Raw genomic sequence first — 22,680 nt, 5'->3', positions numbered from 1 at the left:
TAGGATTTGAGCATGTCCTTTGGGGGCTACCATTCAGCCCACTACATCTGAGGAATAGTTCGTACACTAAAATATCTTGTCTGGCATCTATGTAAAAATTTTTTCTCACTGATAACCCTAAGGCTCGTTGGTTTTCTTCCAAGTATATGAAAATATATTATACATATATGATCAAAATCATACTAAGAACCATATATTTACCTTCTTGTATATGTTACAGACATCAGGTAGTGTTAAATTGACTTGTCAGTTATTATGACCTTGGATTTTTGGTTCTGGTTGTTTTGTTATTGTTTTGTGTATTTTTTTCTTAGGTTTTTTTTTTTTTTTTTTTTTTTTTACAATAAGTTTTATCAAAGTATAGTTTACACACAATAGAAGTCACTCATTTTAGGCATACAGTTCTATGAGTTTTGAGTAATATATACAGGTATATAGTCCCACCAAAACCAAGATATAGAGTATTTCCATCATCCCAAAAAGTTTCCCCATGCTCCTTTATAATTAATCCCTACCCTCCCTGGAAACCACTGGTCTGATTTTACTTCCTACTTCTTTTGCCTTTTCAGTAATGTCATAAAAATGGAATAATAGAGTACATGGCCTTTTGTATCTCATTTCTTTCACTGAAAATGATACTTTTGAAATTCATCCAGGTTGTTGCATGTATCAGTGGTTTATTTATCCCTTTTTCACTGCTGAATAGTATTCTGATGTATATATGTACCACAATTTATCTATTTCCTAGTTGATATTCACGTGTTGTTTCCAGTTTTTGACAATTATGAATGAAGATGCTATAAACATTTTTGTATAGTTTTTTGCATGAATATATATTTTCATTTCTTTGTGATAAATGCCTAGGAGTGGGATATTGCTAGGTTGTATGGAAAATGTGTGTTTGTTTCTAAGAAACTGCCTAAGAGTTTTCCAAAATGGCTGTACCTTTTTGTGTGTCACTGGTAAAATATGAGAGTTCTAGGGCTTTGCATTCCTGCCAGCCTGTGGTAATGACAGCTTTTTGTTGTTTCCTTACATTCTAAGAAGGGTGTAGTGTTATCTTGCTATGATTTTAATGTACATGTCCCTAATGACTAACAATTTTGTGCATCTTTTAATTTGCTTATCTGCCGTCTGTATCTCTGTGATGAGTGTCTCTTCAAATGTTTTTCCCATTTTTCAATAAGATGGTTTATTTTCTTTTTATTATGTTGTGAGAGATCTTGATGTATTCTGAATAGCAGTCCATTATCAGATATGTGTTTTGTAAGTATTCTCTTACAGTCTTCACTTCTGTTTCCATTTTCTCAACTTTTATACGGCAGAAACTTAATTTTGATGAAGTTCAGTTTATCAGTTTTTTCTTTCATGATTCATACTTTTCTGTCCTATCAGAGAAACCTTTGCCTAACCCAGTTTTGCAAAGATTTTCTCCAATGTTTTCTTCTAGAAATTTTGTAGACTTAAGATTTTATTCTGAGGTATATGACCTATTTAGAGTTAATTTTTGTATGTAGTATGAGGTATGAGTTAAGGTTTATTTTTTGCATACGGATGTTCAAATTTTCCAGCATCATTTGTTGGAAAGACTATCCTTTCTCCTTACCTTCACACCTTTGTCAAAAAAACAATTGACCATATATCTGTGGGTCTTCTGTTTCTTTGTGTGTGTTTATCCTTTCACAAGTACCACACTGTCTTGATATTGCCTTGATAAGAAATCTTGAAATTAGGTAGTGATACTTCTCCACCTTTCTTTTTCAAAAGTATTTTGGCTATTTCAGGTTTTTACTTTTCCATAAAACTTTTAGAATCAGCTTGTCAATTTCTTCAAATAAGCCTTCTGGGATTTTCAGTGGGTTTGCAATGAAACTATAGATTAATTCAGAGAGAATTGGCATCTTAACTATATATATGCATATATACACACATACATATGCATATATAGTTAAGTTACCAATTTGAGATAGATATATATATATGAGATAGCGTCTCACTCTGTCACCAAGAGAGACTGCTTGATGAGATCACGGCTCATTGCAGCCTAGACCTCCTGGGCTCAAGCGATCCTCCCACCTCAGCCTCCTGAATATCTGGGACCACAGGTGAGCACCACCCACCCAGCTAATTTTAAAACTTTATGTAGTGACAGGATCTCCCTATATTGGTCAGGCTGGTCTTGAACTCCCGGGCTCAAGGAATCCTCCCACTTCGGCCTCCCGGAGTGGATTACAGATGTGAGCCACTTTGCCTGGCCATCTTTACTATATTGAGTCTTCCAATTTCTGAACATGTTAGGCTCTCCCCTCTATTTATTTAGGTCTTTTTGTAAATCTACTTAAAAACATTTCAATTTGTAATTGTTTATTTTTTGTATATAAAAATTACAATTAAAAATATTGGCCTAGTATTCTAAGACCTTGGTAAAGTCACTTATTAATTCTTGCAGCTTTTTTGTGTGAATTCCTTAGAATTTTCTATGTAGGAATCATATTTTTCTGGATATAGAGGCAGTTTTATTCCTTGTGCTGCAATCTGGATGCCTTTTATTTCTTTTGGTGCCTTATAGCACTGGCCAGGACCTCTAGCAATATGTTAAATAGGAGTGGTGGGAGTGGATATTCTTGCTTGCTCCCAACTTTAGGGGAGAAGTATTCATTCTCACAACATGAAGTATGCTATTAGCTGTAGGCTTTCCATAGATAACCCTTATCAATGTGAGGAAGTTCTTTTCTAAGTTTTCTGAGAGTGTGTCTCATAAATGGGTGCTAAAATTTATCAGTTCTATTTCTGCATCTGTTGAGACGATGATATGGTTTTTTTTAGCCTGTGATATGGTGATTTTTTAATGTTGAGCCAATTTTTCACTTCTGGGATAAATCCCACATGGTGGTAACATATTCTATTCATATATTGCTAGTTCAATTTGTTCATGTTTTGTTAAGGATTCATATTTTGTTACATTCCCGAGGGATATTGGTCTGTAGTTTTCTTGTAATATCTATGTTGAGTTTTGGTATCAGAATACTGCTATTTTCTCCTCTGCATATTGTTAATTCTACTTATTTGGGAGGTTTCTCAAACTGGCTTTTGTATTCTGTTTTGTTCTCCATCACTTTTAATCTTTAAACAGGTCATCAGGATACCTTCCCCAAGTTGATCTTTCTATATATGTTTTTTTCTAATGTGAATATTAAACATATACCATACATAAACACGTTGAAAATATGTTATCATTTACCCTCGTATTTATAAACTCTAATATCCCTAAAAAGATCAGTAGCAAAGGGAGGAATAGTGTAGGGGGAGAAACAGTGTTTCTGTAAGAGCATAGGGCTTCTGTCCTGGTTTTGTTTCTACCTTTCTATTTGCCTCCACTGATTGTATAAGATCTGTGTTCTAGAAACTGTGTTTAAAAATACTTTATGTACTTTGCCTCATATTCTTCCTTACATCATTCATATAAAGAATTTGTATTTTTCCACTTAACAGGTGAGGAAACCAAGGGCTAGATGCGTTAGCTTGTCCAAGATAATCCTCTCAGTAGGAATTTGAAGCAAGGCTGCTCCATCCCTACCAGCTTTGGCATTTAAAGACAGAGGGGGCCGCCCTCACTGGTGTCCACTGACTTGTGACTGACAATCTTCCCTCCATGCAGTGAGCCTGAGGAGGCCTGGCCCAACTTTCCCTACCACATCTTATTTCTGGCATTCAGTGACATGCAACAGTTTCCAAGAAGAGTATATTGTAAAGCAGATGGCATAATATTTCTCTTTTTCTACCCATCTCCTCTTTTAGACCCAGCAGGTGAAGCTCCCTACCGGGAGAGGGGAAATCCCTGTGGGATGGTAGAGCTCATGAATAAGAAACCTGTGACCCACAGGGCCGAGGAAACCTCCCCCAACACACACACTTGAGGCCAACAGTAAGGACAGAGAACCAGGGGCAAGGAGTGCGGGAGAGGGAAAGGTGAAGTGAGCCAAAAGTATGCAGCAGCTCAGTGGGTAGAAAAGGGGCTAGGGAGAGGCATGTCTGAGATACAAGGGCATTTGGTGCATTTCCTTCTCCCGGGTCTCCGTTATGCAGAATGTGTGGCCCAGAGACATAGAAGCCATGGGGCATCTTTCCAGGCACTCAGGGGTGTGTCCAGTATGCTCCCCCTCCACAAGGAAATTAACAGAGCCTTAATGGGTAGAAAGCATCTGTAATGAGAAAAACTTGGAATTATATTAAGAAAACTTTCCCTCAACCATGAGGGGTGCCAAGAGACCAAAGAATGACTCAGACAAGTCCAGCTTGGCAAGTAGGTGAGATTATTAGAACTTACATATGAGGTGCTCCGAGATGGCAGCAGGGCAGCTATACATATCCATGCCACCTCCCATTCCTAAGCTGCTTTGAAGCTAATATTCTGACTCTTTGCCTATTGTGTGTGTGCGTAATGGGACTGTTTGCCTTGGTAGGTTCTCAGATACTATGCAGGACATTTGGGTTCTCAGGAACACCTGCTCCTCGGCTGGGCACCATGGTCTTGGCTCACAGCCTGGACTTCAGGGTTCAGGCAGCAGATATACACCCTTTAGTAACTGGGTGGGGGAACTGTCACATGATAGCACCTCTTGGAAAAGCCTGGGATTTAGAATACAGAGGCTGTGGAGTAGGGCATTTGTTGGGGTTCGAAAAGCTGGGAGGTGAAACTGCTCAGGGAGGCTCCCTCCATTTCTCCAGTACACAGTTCCATCACGTTTTTCTGAAAAGCTGACTTGATAACATTCATGGAGCTGCTCATCTCAACATGGGAAACTGAGCTAATACGGCTTCCTCTTCTTAAGACCCATTCCCACTGACTGCCTTCAGTGGCATTTCCATAGCCCTCCTACTCCACCAGCCTGGAGCCAACCCAGGCATCAATTCCTTTCTTAGACCACTCTCTTCCACCCTGCAGCGCCTCACGCTGTGAACACTCCTGGGTTACCCACTGCTCCCGTGGCACTGTGGCCCCAAGTCCCTATTACTGGCCCTTGGGGACACCTCACAGCATTTCCTCTCATCCTAAGCTCATCTCTGCCATTTTTCATTCCAGTACATACATTCTAATTGCCAAGATTTCCTGAAAATGGTTGGAGCTTAAGGTCTTTTTTTTTTTTTTTTTCTTTTGAGATGGAATCTCGCTCTGTTGCCCAGGCTGGAGTGCAGTGGTGCGATCTCGGCTCACTGCCAGCTCCATCTCCCGGGTTCACGCCTTTCTCCTGCCTCAGCCTCCTGCATAACTGGGACTACAGGCGCCCACCACCTTGCCTGGCCAATTTTTTTGTATTTTTAGTAGAGACAGGGTTTCACCGTGTTAGCCAGGATGGTCTCGATCTCCTGACCTCGTGATCCGCCCACCTCGGCCTCCCAAAGTGCTGGGATTACAAGCAAGAGCCACCGTGCCCGGCTGTGCTTAAGATCTTAAAGCGGCCAGACCCAGCCACCCTTCTTATTTCCTCAGTGGGAAAAAAGGATGATTTTCTGATCATGCAAAAATGTGAAGATGAAGAAAAGTGTAAGTGGAAATGAAAGTCACCCATAACTTAACACTCAGAACTACCACTAATATTTTGTTGAATTTTCTTATTTCTCATTTTTCTTTTTTAAAAATGTATTTTACAATCAAGGTTTGTATCCTATTTTTGTCACTTAATATTTTTTATCAAGAATATTTCCTCACCAGGCATGGTGGCTCACGCCTGTAATCCCAGCACTTTGGGAGGCTGAGGTGGGCGGATCACCTGAGGTCAGGAGTTCGAAACCATCCTGGCCAACATGGTGAAACCCCATCTCTACTAAAAATACGAAAATTAGCCGGGTGTGGTAGTGCACGCCTGTAATGGCAGCTACTCAAGAGGCTGAGTCAGGAGAATCGCTTGAACCTGGGAGACAGAGGTTGCAGTGAGCCGAGATCTTGCCGTTGCACTCCAGCCTGGGTGACAGAGCAAGACTCTGTCAAAAAAAAAAAAAAAAAAAAATTCCTCTTTCTTCAAATATCACTTGAAGATAAATTTTAAACAGCTACAGAGTATTCTATTGTATAGATGCAAAATAATTTAGTCTACTATTGTTGGATATTTGTATTGCTTAAAGGATAGATACCCAGAGTTGGGATTATTGGGAAAAATAGAATATTTTAAAGATATGTATTGCCAAGTTTCTTTACAGAGAGGTTGTCCCAGTGTGTACCCAGAGTAGAGGTACATGGGATGTACATCTAGCCACAACAGCCAAGGATTTGGTTCTATGCTTGCCAATTGTATAGATAATTAACAGCAATCCCTTGAATCAGCCAGTTCATTAGTCAACCTATGTGCTTATGGCTGAGCTCTGCCAATTACTATTTGGATGATCTTTGGTATCTGGCCTTTCTATCTGTAACAGCAAAATGGAGAATTTAAAAAATGGGTAGAGTCTTTATAGTTTCTTTGCTTTCATTTCAGATGGTTTGATAAATAAAATAAAAACTGAAAAATATTTTTATAAACCATAAAGCATCATCCAAACATAGTCAGCACTGCTACATGGCCAGTAATCTTTTTGACCTTGGGGGAGAAGGGATGCAAGGAATATATGGAGCATCATTCTTATAATTCAAGAGGTTTAACAATTGGTAATATTCTACATGTGGCATCATTACAACAACCATGTGTCCAGGATTTCCTGGAAATGTCCTCCCTCTCCCTGGAAAGTCCATGTGCCAGACATTGTGTCTCAATTTTTGGTTCTGAAATATATTAATTACAGACATAATGTCTATTTTATAATGGGAAAGTTTATAAACCTCATTGAAGTTAATAGGTTTAAGGATGATTTCTGTAATAATGTAAATTTTTTTAGTTTTGAAAGATGAAAAAGGCTAGTTGCAAAAATATATTACTTCCTTTGCTTTTGGTGAGTCTGAAACATTGTGTGTATGTGTGTATCTGTGTCTGCATATGTAAATATGTACATACACATATATTTTTGTACATATGTATATACACATATTTTTTTAATTGGCAAAAATTCTCTCCTTTCAGATTTGTAGTACTTGATTAGTTTCATTTTCCTTCCTTTAATATAAAGTTGATTTCAAATCAACTAAGCACAAATGAGTGTTTTCACTCAAGTGTCCTTCCCTTCCCTTCCTTTCCCTTCCTTTCCCTTCCTCCTTCCCCCTTCTCCGTTCCCCCCTTTCCCTTTCCCTTTTCCTTCCCTTTTTCCTTTCCTTTCCTTTCCTTTTTCCTCTCCTTTCTTCTTTCCTTTCCTTTCCTTTTTCCTCTCCTTTCTTCTTTCCTTTCCTAACTTGATCCAGCCAAGTGAAAATCATCCATCTCGGCCAAAAGTTTGTTGGCAAACTAATATTATCCTACGGTGCCATCCTGAAAGAAACAGTTTTTGCTGAAGGTAAAAGTTTTATAAAAGAAAGCATTTTCATAAAGAAAGTAAGTCCTGTTTTACTTTGTTTCTGTGGCATTGCTGAGTTGGACAGCAAGTTTAGCTCACTGATGTCCACACAAGTAGGTACACCGAGGAACAAATGTTATTCTCATGATGACTCCAGCAGCGGTGATCATGGTGAGCTCTGATGCCAACCAACAACATGGTTCAAGATTTTGATAGGAAATGTGTGCATTGTGTCTTCTCAAACACAAACATTTTAAATGACTGCATCATTAAAAACATCCTACTTGTCTGTCTACTTCTTCCTGGTCTTTTCTGAAGTAAAACCTAAGCAGAAACCTCCTAAATTAGTTGTGTTTTCGAGGGCTTATTGCTCTTACTGTACCTGACACAAACATATACAAAGTCAAACACTTAAGTTCCTAGCCTCAGGGATCTCCACCTGGATTCTGGGGCTTCTTTGGATAGAGATTCTGGAAATTGGATGAAGAGGTTGAAAGGAATTGGGTTCTTCTCATCCCTGCCCACCCACTCCCCTCATTTATCCTACTCCTCCTCTACCATCAAGGACCCCTTGCATCCTTCCCTAGGGAACCTGGATATCCTGGGAGGAACTGGCTTTGAAGGCCAGACACTCCCCACACCCTACGTCCTCCAACTCTCCTCTAAGCCCAGATGGGAGTGGTTGGACCTAGATTATCTCAATACAGATAATTTACTGAGTAGGTAAGTAAAGGAGTATCCCTTGGTTAGGCCTTATCATTCCTGCCAAAGTCCTGGAAGTGGGAACATCAGGGAAACCTTGTGTGGAATCAAGATCTGGTGGCCTGGGACCACTCAGTCATTGCCAGATTCTGGCATTCTCCTACCTGAATACACCTTTGGGCTAGAACAAGGCCAAGGAAAGAAATGAGACTCAAGTGCCCCAGCCTGCTCCACAGAGGCCCTTCATTGCAGCAATTGTCAGCTGTGGTGTGGGAGGACAGCAGAACCTTTGTGAACCATACATTCCTGCAGAGTTTATATACATTTTTAATTGGTAAAAATTAAAAATATATTAAAATTATATATTAAAAGTTAAAAATATATTTTGCTCCAGCTCCGACTAACTCCTTTGTTAAATATCATGGCCCTGGTGAGCACTGTTTTTGATTAACAGGTGTCACATCCCTTAGGTGAGTTGGGGATGAAAAGAAGTTGAGAACAACTTTGCTAGTGGACTTTGTCATGCCATGGGCTTGTGATCTTTGCCCATTCCCAAATCACTCTAGGCTGAGCTGCTAAGTCCAGGAGCACGATAGGCAAGGACTTATGTAACAGGAGAACAAAGCACCAAACACTCAAAAGGATGACTTTAATATGGAAACCTCTCTTTTCTGCAAATCTGTGCCCATGCAGCCGCCACAACAAATGGGGATATAAACAAAGCCAATTGTGCTGACTTCACAGCACCCATAGATTGCAGCCACTTCTCAGATTCACTTTAACAAAGGGATAAATCGAACTTGTTGTCGGCTAACAATCCCACATTGTCTTCCCTCTCTCGAGCTCTAAAAAGCACTGAATGCTTGGATACAAAACCCCATGTGACAGTAGATACATGCCAACTACCCCAAGATCCAGACTTGCTTGACACTTGATCTGAACATGACCATAACAGCAGCATTACAACCTTTAATCCAAGTAATGTTCATCTACGGAGAGTCTTTTTATCAACAAGCCTAGTCCAGAGGTCTCTGCCCTGGCGGGCATGTGGAATGTCTAACACATTACTCAGCCCCATGCCACAAACTGGGGGACCATTTTCCTCTTTCTTCCTCCTCAGTGTTTAGTGGATATAATCACACGTTTGTGTGATTACAGTGTGTTATTTACCATGAGATAATAGGGTGGCCAAAGCAGCTTGAGTGCAGGAATTGAAAATGCACAGATCATTTACTTTAATGGCTGCACAACCTTGGAAACTGTCAGAGGGTCAGAATTTCATGACAGAATAGCTTATCTCAGGTCTCAGCATCCAATAGGAACATGGCCTCTGGGTTCTCTGCCTTGGTGAAGGAATCTTTAATGGGGAAAACAAACCTCTCCCCTTGTGGTCCCTGGAAAGGCACCAGAAGGCTCCCTTTTCTTATCTGTCCTTCTGTGATGTTGCAGAGAAATGGACAACATTTTGTAAAGAGCCAGCTCTTGGGCTTTGTGAGCCGTAAGCTCTATATTCAATTCTTCCAATGTAGCACACAAGTAGCCATAGAAAACACAATACATGAATGAGGGGGGCTGTGTTCCAATAACATTTTATTTATAGACACTGAAATCTTTGAATTTCACATAATTTTTCAGCATGACAAAATATCCTTCTTTTGATTTTTCAGCTACTTAAAGATGTAAAAACCATTCTTAGCTTACAATTCATACTAAAATAGGTAGCAGACTGGTTTGGCCTGCAGGCTGTCGTTTGCTGACCCTTGTCTTAGAGCATCTCAAGATGCGACATGGAATTTGGAAAGGAAAGCTCCTGCAGGGCTCCTTCCAGCCATGAGGATCTGACATTTGGGTAGAAAAGCCTTATGCCTGGCCTGAAGGAGCTTGGCCTTAGTGTTCTCATCTTTTCTCTTGGGCTACCCTTATTTCCGTAGCAGTCTGATTTAGGAATAAACTAATGATAATGAAGTCCTCAAAGGAACATGAATTCACGTTCAAACATTTTTACATTGTGACTTCTTTTTTTCTCGAATTCATTGTGGTTTTGAAACATTTTATTCCTCTTTAGCCAACTGTTCTGAGAGTGTTGTTGGCTTTGAAAATTGTAGTAGTTTCAATGAGATAAGCTTGTCAGATTTTTGAAGCAAAGAAAGGTGTGAAAAGTCACTGAATATCAACACACCAATGGGGCCACTTTAGGTTCTGCTGAGTGCCCAGTGGAGCCCACTTAAAAGCTTTGTCTCTTGTGCATTTCTCTGTTCTTGTGTCTGCATAGAAAAAAACCTTTCTTCAGATATCTTTTGGTTTTCAGTGATATATTGCTTTTGTGAAGCTTTCAATGAAAGAAATAGTTTTGAACATCTGTGTGTCAGGTTCTATACTTGAAAATACAACAGACCCTTTGGATAAGATTCCTTGTGAGAACTTAACGACGACTTATAATTTTCTTTTGTGGAGCTGAACAACCTTTAATATGCCTTTAATTTTGTTACCTCTGAGGATTTCAGGCTCCCTGACCTCAGATAAAAGACCAGTATATGGGAACAAGAAAAGGTGAATTGATCACAAAAGGCCTGTCTTGCCTTTGCCTGCACTGAATCTGTCCTTACAAAGGAGCTAAGAGAGATAAGCCTACAAGATGCTGTCATCCTTCTGTCAGAGACTAGGGTTGTACCAACACAGGTCCCTCTCTCTGAATTTTTTTGGCAAAGAAAGACAGAAGGCAATAGTTTAGTCCTTTTAAATGCACATAGGTTTGAAAAGGATTTTGAAGCACAGTTTAGTACAATTAGACTGAAAGTCTTAATGTCGTTCTTCATGAAAACGTTGCATGGCTTTGAAAATGCTCAATAGCTTTATCAGCCACATTCAAAACTTCAGCAAGCAAGCAAGGCCTTCTCCCTCAGCCTGCCTGGTTCAGACACACTGAAGGGACCAGTGCTGAACTGAGTAGCCCTGGGCCAGGGAGCAGTCCGTGGACCCAAACAGAGTCCAACCCCGGACAATTGTTAACAGGTTTCAGGGTTATTCTCATTAAAAGGGAAGCAGCTTTTCTATGCCCCCTACACTCAGGTGGGTGCAGGCAGCCTTGAGTGCAGACAGTTGTTCCCAGCCTAGTGGGAGGGAATATTCACAGGACTCGGACATTTTAAGGCAGTGACTAAGAATTTGCTCTTCCTCAGTTTCAATTTTACCTGTAAATGTGACATGATGATTTCTGCCGACAGTGACTGGCACAGAGGAACTTGGAAACACAGGAACTTCAGGCACTGACACACACTTCCTGGTTCGTTCTGACAACCTATTGTCCCTATCTGAGAGTTAGTCCTTATGTTTTTTTTCTGTGTCCTCATCTCTCTCTCCCTACCTCACATGCATGAACACACATACATACACATGCACACACAAATTTCCTACTTGACCTGTGGCTAGACATAGTGGTCATCCATAAACTATACAACACATTGACCGTATGTAGGTGGTGGGAAGTCCAATCTTCAATACTAAACTGAGCAACTGCACCCTCTAAGCCCTGAGTACTGTTCCTCTCATTGGCTGCCACACAAATACTATTAAAGGTGGTTTGCATTTCTATTCCCTGTTCCACCTCCTACCAAGAAATAGAACGATTGGTTCCATGTAAGATGTGAAAAGCATTCCTATTATATCCAATATTGACTGAGTGATTACTACATGCCAGGCACTGAGCTAGAGATAAGGATTTGAGTGATGAGACATAAAAGATTTGCCACTCCCTGGGCCACAGATTACATGTGTAACCTTCTTGGGCAAGTATCTGAACTTCTCTGGGCTGAATCTCTAGGATTGGCACCTGCTCTGATAGTCTAAGAATTCAACAGAAATGGGAAGCAGGAGGGAAAGTAGCTTTGGTGTCAGAAGCAGAAATGACTCCTGGAGAAATGTTTGTTCAGTAACAATACTATCCAGAGGAAAGAATGAGAAAACAGTAAATGAGGTTAACAGCCACCTGGACACGAGGAGAGAGCAGCCCATTGTGAAGGGAACTGACCAGAATTTGGAGATCCCCTTCAGAAATGGATCATTTGCCTCTTTGAAAATAAGGAGCTCTTCCACCTGCACAGGTTGCTTACAAGGGGAAGGAGAGGAGTTTTCCTCTTCTTCGGTTGGTTGTTGACTTGGTCCTCTGTCCCTTCTTTGAATAGACCAAGGGATCTAAGTAACTTTCAACAAGTGGATGCTCCTTGAGTATGGAGGGTTTGGAATGGAAATGAAGCATAGGAAGAAAAGTACAAGTCTTGAAGCCACTAAAAGCAGCCTTCAGTCACACTCTTTAATGACTTCTTGGGCCATCCTAGGCAAACTTTTAAATCTCTGTTTGTCTTTGTTTCCTCCTTTTTACAAAGGGGGCTAATAGGAATTCTTCCTGTTTGGATAAGGATTTACAGTTTTCATATGTGTGCTCATTTAACTTCACGTGGGAGGTAGGTGGAAAGGAAGACAGATGCTAATTTGTTCAAATCCTTTGATAATAGGCTGTCCTGTGAACCGTTAGCTATAAGAAGCATTTGAACTAGAGTCCTAGTCTATTTGGAGCAACTTTTAAATTGATCTTTTAGGAGCCTTTCAACCGTGAGGTCCCTTTGAACTTATAGCCATTCTAAGAGTGGTTATTATAAATGTAATTACCCACACATAACACAAGATTCCAGCTCTGCACATAACAAGAGATAGACTTATCTCTAAGAAGTGTGTCACTGTATTTCTTCCAGCTGGTACAATAAGCTCTTGGAAGAATTAAACACTACTCAGACAGGCATGGGGGATTCTAGATGCATTGAGCTTGTACTTCCCAGGTGGCTGGCTTTGTAGATAAAGCACCTAGCATAGCATAAGTGGTTGGTTCTTCCATTTAGTTTGTCTCTAACCCTTCAGGATGAACCTAAGAATGAAACAGCAATTTCTTTATTCTCCATCCCAATAGAATTTTGAAGGATTCTTGCTGTATTGTGCATGGAAAGCCCTCATTAGCAATGCAAGCACTTCAGAAGGCAATGAGTGACTCATACAAGGTCCAGAAATAGTACTGAGGAAAATTGCTTTTATGTAATTTTTTTTCTCAGAATGTCATGCTGTGAATACTTATCATCTCAGCAGAAACACGTGGGAAAGATCACATCTTCCTGGGCCTGCAGGGATGTTCTGTCTCTCAGAGTCATGTCACTGCCTCACAGGCCTCCAGGAGCCACCAGAAATTTGAAGGAAGCTGTTTAAGCACAACAGGGGAGTGAATAAATGCAGGGTATATGTAAGCAGTAACTCATCTCTTCAGTTTTAATGTAATGCATTCAGCACGTTTCCTTCGGTTTATATTTTGTTAGTCTTGTTTTTGCTCCCTGAGGTAGACTTAAACATTTCAGAAAAAAATTGTGTTAAAATATGAATGATACGAAAATTACCATTTTAGTAATTTTTAAGTATACTTTTCAGTGACATTAAGTACATACACTTTTTTTTTTTGAGACAGAGTCTCGCTCTGTCAGCCAGGCTGGAGTGCAGTGGCAGGATCTTGGCTCACTGCAACCTCTGCCTCCTGGGTTCAAGCGATTCTCCTGCCTAAGCCTCCCGAGTAGCTGGGATCACAGGCATGTGCTGCCATGCCCAACTAATTTTTTGTATTTTTAGTAGAGTCGGGGTTTCACTGTGTTAGCCAGGATGGTCTTGATCTCCTGCCCTTGTGATCCACCCCCCTCGGCCTCCCAAAGTGCTGGGATTACAGGTGTGAGCCACCACGCCTGGCCAAGTACATGCACATTTTTGTGATGCCATCACCAACATCCGTCTCCAGAGCTTTTTATCTTCAGAAACTGAAACTCTATACCCATTAAATAGTAACTTTCCATTTTCCTCCCCTCAGTCCCTGGCAATCACCATTTTGCTTTCTGTTTCTGTAAATGTGACTATTTTTAGGTACCTTATATGGGGGAATCACACAATATTTGTCCTTTTGTGATTTGCTTATTTTACTTATCACAATGTCTGCAAGGTTTAGCCACGTTGTAGCATGCGTAGGACTTTCATTTCATTTTAGTCTGAACGATGTTCTCTCATATGTATATAACACATTTTGTTTATCCATTCACCCATCCGAGGACACTTAGGTTGCTTCCACTTTTTGACTATGGTGAAGAATGCTGCTATGAACATGAGTATAGAAGTATCTGAGACTCTGCTTTCACTTTGGGGAGTTATATACCCAGTGGAATTGCCAAAAATAGATTCTTGAAAAGGGAAGATCCTGAGGGAAGTAGGTGATACAATTTTTACTCCATCAGTAAATTAGAGAAAGGGCAGAAGTATATGATCCAGGACTCTGAACCTAGTGAGATGGATGGAGGCAGTCACACAGCCAGGGTAGGGAAGGAGAGAGGGGCAGGCTTGATCCCAAAGGAGGTCAAGCTATTGGCAGGTTGAGATTTAGGCCTTAAAACATTCCTTGGAGAGGCTGTAGCCAGCTTAGAAGGAGCTCTTGAAAGCTGAGCCAGGGTCAGCACATCCAGGGGCCATTTGAATGGGTACTACCAGGTGCTCATTCACAAGACTGACACCAGATCTCTCTCCTTCGCTGCTGAGTGAGGTCCTGTCATGGACAGCTCTGCCCATAGCCCAGTGATTACCCAGCAGCAGGATGTCTGCTGGTTTTCCCTAAGCGAGAAAAAGGTGTGACCTCGAAGTGTTCTGAGTTGAAAGCTGTCTTGGAGTGGAAGGGATGGACACATTTCCTGCAGCTTCCTGGATTCAACTGGCCATTGGGAGTCAAATCAGACTCTGGAGCTTAACACATGGTTTCTAAGGAGTCCCCAAAGGGTGACTCTGCTGTGTGCAGCATTCCCAGCTGTGAATAGCATGTGGGTTGGAAGGCGGATGAGATGGGGGTAAGCATGGAAGTCATATCAAAAGCTTAGGATGGCCACCCTTGGTGGACTGGACTAGTCTGACCTGGCATTAGAACCTGTCCTCCCTGGGGCAGGCCCGGCTGGTGCCCCAAGGACTTGCATTTTGTTCCATGCAGCCTCTTGCATTAGGCAATGACCATAGCACCCTGGATAATGACCAGTCTTGGAAAGATTAGCATTCTACATACTTAGTTTTTGAAAAAAATTACGTAACCGGTGTTCTACTTTTTCCTAGAATCTTTGCCTCTCTAAGGACAAGTCTTTGCTCTTGTAAAGGGAGAAAGGGATCCAAAAAAATACTGGTATGCAGTAATTTTTGATTAGCATCCCTAGCCAAGTGATAAAGATATATTACATGCTCCGAAATTCTACAATAGCCCACCCAAATCCCTGATTCATTGCCTGAAGGGGCCCTTTGCAACACAATAGCTTACACTTCAGGCCCAGATTTCAAGAGGACCTATTAATCAGTGATGTGAGGTGGTGAGCGAGAGGGTTTGGCCCCATGACAACTTGGAAAGTTTGCCATGATTTGGAAAGAACAGCAGCCCACATTCTGAATAGAGAAAGGGAAAAGGGGACAGAATTCTCTGCTGAACAATAATGAGAATAAGATGGAACTGCTTCAAAAAGATGTCCAGCCAGCAGTAGACGAGTACACCTGTGCATATGGCAAATGTTGGGGTCCAGGCTTGGTCATGGTCACATCTGGGAACAGACTGACAGGGATCAGTGGGATGCTCACTTTAAGAGTATCTAGGTAGCTGTCATAAGAATGTGTTTTACTCAGAATCAAAAAAAAATCACTGTGTTTGTAAAAACAAGGATGTTCTTGTTTAGTTGTCTAGGTTTCTGACATTTTGACTTGTGGCTCCTAGAGACTTGAGTGGCAGCGGAGATATTAATTTTTATGCATGTTGGGCATGAGATATAAACAAAGTGGATATTTCCTTTATGATTCACAAAGTAGTGGAAAGGATTCTGCTTTAAGAATCAGGCAATGGAGCTAACTCTGCTGCCCTGCTGCAACTCTATTTGAAACTATGATGTATTATTTTACCCATCAGGCCCTCTGCTTCCTCACATCATTATGGGGTGGGAGTGGATGGAAGGTAGCTGGGTTAGATGTCTTTTATTCATGACCCAGAGGGCTTCAGAGATCTTGCCAGCCCTCTGGAATAGTTTATAATATGTTATGTCTTTGTGGATATAAATATTTTTTCTCAAAAGAAGGCTTATTGCTTTTATCACATTTTCTAAAGTGGTCTGTGGCTCCCCAAATGTTCAGAACTCTTGTACTAGATCGCTAAACATCTCCTCTAACTCTTACAGTCCTTGAATGTGCTGTTGTATATCTGTGACTCTAAGGTTAATCCGGTTTATTATGAGAGGTGACCGTGATGGTATCTTCCCTAAATCTGTTTTGTTTCATTGTAATGTGAGAAAAGTTGCAGGAATGTGAACTTTCCTAGTTCATTCTCATTTTCTGGACTCAGCTGGCCTTTCTTGGGAAAAATAATTGAAAAGTAGGAAATGGGCATCTTTAGCTCCTTTAATCTCTGCAACTCCTGATTGTGTCTGCTCATCCCACCTTGCAGGGTCTCACACAGCCCCATTGTGAAGCCCAAGCAGATTTCTGCTCTCAGCTCTTTTCTCGTTGATCCCTTTCTGCCTTCACCCCACCCTCACTGCAGTCTTCCACCCAGATAGATGCTCCTTGACTTACAGTGGAACTGCTCCTGATAAGTTAGTAGTAGATGTTCCTTTACCAGACACAGAGGGGATCCCAGAGGTATTAAAAGGTTGGTCCACTGAAGGTTGAAAATGCATTTAATACACCTGACCCATCAAACATCAAAGCTTAGCCTAGTCCACTTTAAATGCACTCAGAACACAAATTTACAATTGGACAATAATCATCGAGCAACCCAGTACACTGCAGAGTATCGGTGTTTACTCTTGTGACTGGGAGCTGTGGCTCGCTGCCACCGCCCAGCATCATGAGAGAGCATTGTACTGCATGTAGCTAGCCAGAAAAAAGAGGAAAATTCAACACTCAACGATTTCTATGAACGCGTATTTCTTTTGCGTTGACATAAAGTCAAAAAATTGTTAAGTTGAAGCATTGTAAATCAGGGGCCATCTTAATGCCCATTCTACATCTATTCTTTAAACAACTGACTTTAATTGAAAAGCTACATGGGGAATGATCTTTGAGCAGGCGAGTCTTTTAATATCTCCAGGATCCCCTCTGCGTCTGGTAAAGGAACAACTACTACTAACTTATTGACCTCTGCACGTGCGAAAGGAGGTGCAGATGGAGGGATGTGTTGTTTCTGAAGGGGAGAGTTCCTGGTGCAGATTTCTTACTGGCTAAACTTGCTGGAAACACCCACAGAAGTGGCACATCAGACCATTCTGCCCACAAGCATTTTAAAATAAAAATGAAATCAAATGGTCCTCTGTTCAACATACAGAAAATTCACTGTTTCAAAAGCACTTTCAAGATGATTTTTGTTCCTTTAGATTTCTCATTCCAAGGATTTTGCCCCACCCAGCAGGGGAATTACTGAGTATTCTGAGAACTGTGTCTTCTGCCCTGAGAGTGACCTTCTCAGTGTAACGCCATGCCTCAGGGACGGTCACAGACAGAGCATGGGTCTTCCTAATGGAAGTGAGAGAGTATGTGTGGTAGGGGGAGGGTGGAGAGAGAGTTTTACTGATACTACTATCTCTGTTCATTAGCAATATTCACAGCTTCGCTTTCTTTGATTTGTGGGAAAACTCTTTTTGTGAAATGACACCTGAGACTCCAATTCTAAGGCACAGGGTGAAGTAAACTGATAGAGAAGTTGATAGGGCACTGCCGTTACAAGTTACTTTGTACCTGCTTTGCAAAACTTGCTGAAGTATGAGCTGGATGGTGCAATAGTGAGATCTTCCTTTGTTCTCTCACAGGCACCCTGATTTTGTTTTCAGAGGATAAAAATTCATTTTAAGCCATTTGAAATTCTGAAAACCATGGAATTTCTTTTTTCTTCTCCTTTCTAAAACAAAAGTTCTTCTCCATCTAAGATACATTAAATGTATAATTTTTTTAAAGGAATTACTTTGTGAAAACAAGTTCACGGATTCAATTTCAGACTTCTTATTCTTAATGTTTCCACACCTATCAACAGGAACACATGTGGCCCCACAATTCACCATTTATGCAGGCTACATTTCAACGTAGGGGGCAGTTAACCTTTTCCCTTCCATTTGGTGATTCTCTTTACCAGCTTTCTTTATTTCCCGTAGAATATTTTAAAAAAGAAAATGTGGGAGACATTTCTATTCACATCACATGTTGTCAAAGCCCTCTTGTGGGATGTGGTTTAACTCTTTAACAGTGGCCCTTTGATAGCTAAAAATTTGATGTTCAGCAATTACTGCTTTTTGGGAACTCCAAGTACATCCAGCATTGCAGTTTTTTTAAACAATTGGCTCTTTTTTTCTGGGTCCGTTTCTCATCTCACTTGGCTCCCCATAGAGTTATGATACAGGCCCTCTGTTTCTATTGAAGTAGAACAACTGACATTTATGGCTCAGCTGGAAGTAGAGAGGTGGATTGACTGATTCAGGCTTTCATTTTTTTTTTTCAACTGAAAATGTGATATGGGTTTGTTATGTTTGCTTAATCTTATTTCAGGCTCCCCTATAAAAATCCTGGTGGGAGAAAGAAAGCAGAGCATCAGCATATGTGTTGAACTTGGAATAAGAAATTTTAATCCTTGGAAAAATGGTACTGTGTAAATTCCAAGTTGTAACTCATCCCAATATATTCAGACAGTGGCAGGAACATTTTATTTTTTGTTTTTATGCTCCATTCACACAATAGTGCATTAAAGTGGCCTTTTGAATGCTTATTTCCCTTAACTTTTCTTTAGGCCTATATTTATTTTATTTGACAGAAACCCTACTGCCTTATATGAAGTAAAGCAGATGTTTTGCATTTACAGATGGTGCACCTGACAGTCAGAGGTTGAGCAGGTTTGCTAGTGGCCAGCTGTTTGCTTGTGCCCTCAGCATAGGTATATATTTTGACTGCAGAGAGCAAATAAAAGGCTCTATTGATTGGGCACTTATGTGCTAAGCCCCGTGCTGCACACTTCAGGTTCGCTGGTGAATTTAGGACTTACAAGATCCTATGAGGCAGGTCTTCTTAACAGCCTACCACTTTATTGTTGAGGAAACTGTGGATCAGAGAAGAGAAATAGCTTTTCCAAGGTCACATTTGAAGTTAGGAAGCAAAGGGGGTGTCTGAGTACAAATCATTACTATGTTATATCACTTTGACTCAAATGTCAGATGGAGCCCCTCTTGCCACTTCAAAACAAGATTGCCTTGAAATCTACCCCCATCCAAAAATCTGAGGAAAAGTTCAATAGCATTGCTTGTGTTCATGGGATGTATCATCTTCAGGAGAGGTGGTTCAGCTGAGTGATGAAGAGCCTGGGGTCTGGAGCATGTTACTCAATCTCCCAAGCCTCGCCTCCCCCATCTAGAACATGGAGGTCAGAATAGCTTCTACGTCAGATGGTTGTCATGAGGATGAAACTGGTTCTTTCATGCCACAGATATTGTGCCTCAGGGCAGTCCTTAGCCCATGGCCATGCTTGGGCGTCAGCCCTGTTGAGTATTGTGGATGTCACTTCTAGACTGGCTCTCCTGCCTCTGCTTCAGGGTATGAATGGTCTCATCCTTGGTACCTGGGTCTCACCTGTGTCAACCCTGACAAAGAGCTTAGCCATTTTGATTTTCATAAAACTACCCCTATTTCTCCAGGCCCCACCCCCTCTGTGTGTATGTGTGTGTGTTTTAGGTGTTACCAAGGGTTTGAGGGAATCAGAGAAGAATGTTACATTTTCACATCTCAGTAAAGCACATGACCTCAGTTGAGAGTTAGATGTACTTTTTCTTAAAAGTCCACATTGTTCATGTCATATTTTTGATTGCCTTGTCTCCTGCTAACCCTTGTCCTCACATTCTCCTATCCTACCTGCTTAAGTTGTTTTCATAAAGAAACAGTTTTCTAAAGATAATTCTGGAGCTATCTGTTAAGGTAATTTCTTTTAAACTCTAACACTGACTTCAGGAAAGGGAAGCCTTTTTGTTGTTGTTGCTGGTTCTTTCCTTCTTTTTTTTTCCCCTCCTCTTCCCTTCCTTTCTTTTCTCCCTCCCTCCCTTTGTTCTTTCTTTCCATCTTCCAAAACATAAGGAAAGTGCAAAAGTAACTGATTGGGTATTTTCTAATATCAAGAAAAATATGTGTCTTGAAATGTGATTTTATCCCTTTCTAGTGCTATTGAATTTTCAGAGATGTTTTTCCTTCTTCTGCTAATTACCTCTTGGAAGAGTGTATTTGTCATACTCACCACCTAGCTCAACACAGACTGATGGTGGAGCCACTGCAGAACTGTTATCTGAGAGCAAGTTGCTCCCCTCAGCGGGACATCCTCAGTGTGCCCCCATGCACAATTTCATCTCCCCACTGGCTCTATGGTGCTAAAGCAGGATGGCTGGTGAGGGGCGGGATGCTCTTTCTAGATGGCCTCCCTCCCCTCAAGATAGGAGCCCACTGCCTTGGGGAAGAGAAGCAGGAAAAAAGTGAAAAGATGCCGGTGGCTTAAAGAGAGGAGGGAAGAGCCTGGACAAAGAAGAGAGGGGAAATGACTATAGCTGGACTGACCTAGCAGAAGTGTGGTTAATAGACAGTGTGTGTGTGTGTGTGTGTGTGTGTGTGCACGGGCATGCGTACACACACACACACACACACAGTTATGTAACTATTTTTCTAATTGCATAATTAATACATGTAAAATAATTTGGTTAGGAAAACATGAAAAGAAACCCAAAAGAGATCAATAAAAATATTCATAATTTCACCACCCAGAGAAAATCTCTGCTGAAATGTTGCAATATTTTTTTGCAGTTGTCTTTTGGTGACTATACACACACAAATATAATGTATATTTTAGATCAGAAATGAACATACATCTGCTCACTATCGATAACACTATTTAGGACAAAGCAGAATAAATATGTCTTTTGCCTGACAAAGGGAGCTTGCTCCCTGCTCATCATGATGTTCTGGGAGCCTCTGCTTCTTTCGAGTGAGCTCACCATTTTGTAGAATTCACTCAGCTCAGTCATGTGTATCTCATCGTTTGCTTCCCTACTCATCCTCCTGCATCCAGTCTCTTCACCCTTTAGTTAGTTCTAAATATCCTCAACTCTGTGTGCATCATCTGGCCTCATCTGGAGCTTCACACACTGAAGTGCCTATTTGCAAAAGTTTTTACACATGGTTGATCTGCAAGAGACACCTACTGTTTTTTCATAGGTGCCTGTGAAATGTGTCATTTCAACATTCAAAAGTAAAGCAGGATAATATCCAGTTTGGAGGTACAATCTCTGAAGGCAGGCAGACGTAGGTTTGGGTTCCTTTTTTTAGCCACAGTTTTATCATCAGCAAAATGGTAAATTACAAGTGAGAACTTTACTCTGAATTACTATAAAGATTCAATGAGATAACCTGGGACATGTGCTCAGTACAACATGTGGAGAGTACTCAATTTGTGAATATAATGGTTCAGCTGTAAGATCGTAGAACAAAGTAATGGGCAGTGTTTGTATGATATTTTCCCAAGGTGAACCAGACGAGATTGAACTTCCCTGCAAATAACTGACATCAAGGTGAGCTGAAGTAGTTGTAACGGTGCAATATGATAGTAGCAATAGCTACCTGAGTACTTCATACAACCCCAGCACTTCACGGCATTTCATTTAATTTTCACTGCAATCCTATGAAAAGGTTACCAGCATTTTGTCAGTTAGGATATTTGAACCAGTTAGGAAGCTGGTTTAAATGATGAGAAACCATGGCAAGAAGTCCAGAATTAGATCAGTCTGCAGAGTTGGTTGATTCAGTAATCCAAAATGTCAAGTGCAGTCCTCATCCTTTCTCTCTGTTCTGCCATCTCCTCCACTGGCTTCACTCTAAGGCTAGAAGCAAGATGGCGGCAGCAGTTTCAGTCATCACAGCCAAACATAGCAAAGTCCAGAGTGAGACCATCTGTTCATGTGCCTCTCTCTTAGAAGTGAGAAATATTTCTCCAAATGTCTGCAGCAGATTTTTTCTCTCTGTTTTATTGTTTAGAATTTTGCCCATTTATGAACCAATCATTGGGAAAGCAAACGGAATTACTCTTAGATCAATCAGGTCTACTCCCTTCTGGAGTTAAGGGTGGGATAAGCCCCTGTGGGGCTCATGGCTATATGAAAAGGGGCAGATACCTGTCAAAACTGGAGTTTTGTTATAAAAGAAGAATGAAAGCAGTATTGGCACCCAACTTAAAGGATCTGCCCTATTTTTTAAATGAGGAAATGGCAGTCAAAAATCTTAAGTAGAGTGTCTGAAATCCTGTGGCCAGCAAGGGACAGAGACAAAATTGTAATCCATGGTTCATCTGACTCTAATGATTACACATATCTCTAAAACAGGTAAACCTATAGCTTGTCCTGTGTTTTTGAAAATATTCAAGCCTTGAGACTGCATTAAGCAAGATTATTTTAGGAGGTTGTAAAA

Source organism: Pan paniscus, chromosome 4, assembly GCF_029289425.2.
Source record: "Pan paniscus chromosome 4, NHGRI_mPanPan1-v2.0_pri, whole genome shotgun sequence".
NCBI classification, from domain to species: Eukaryota; Metazoa; Chordata; class Mammalia; order Primates; family Hominidae; genus Pan; species Pan paniscus.
Note: the sequence above shows the minus strand (reverse complement) of the source record.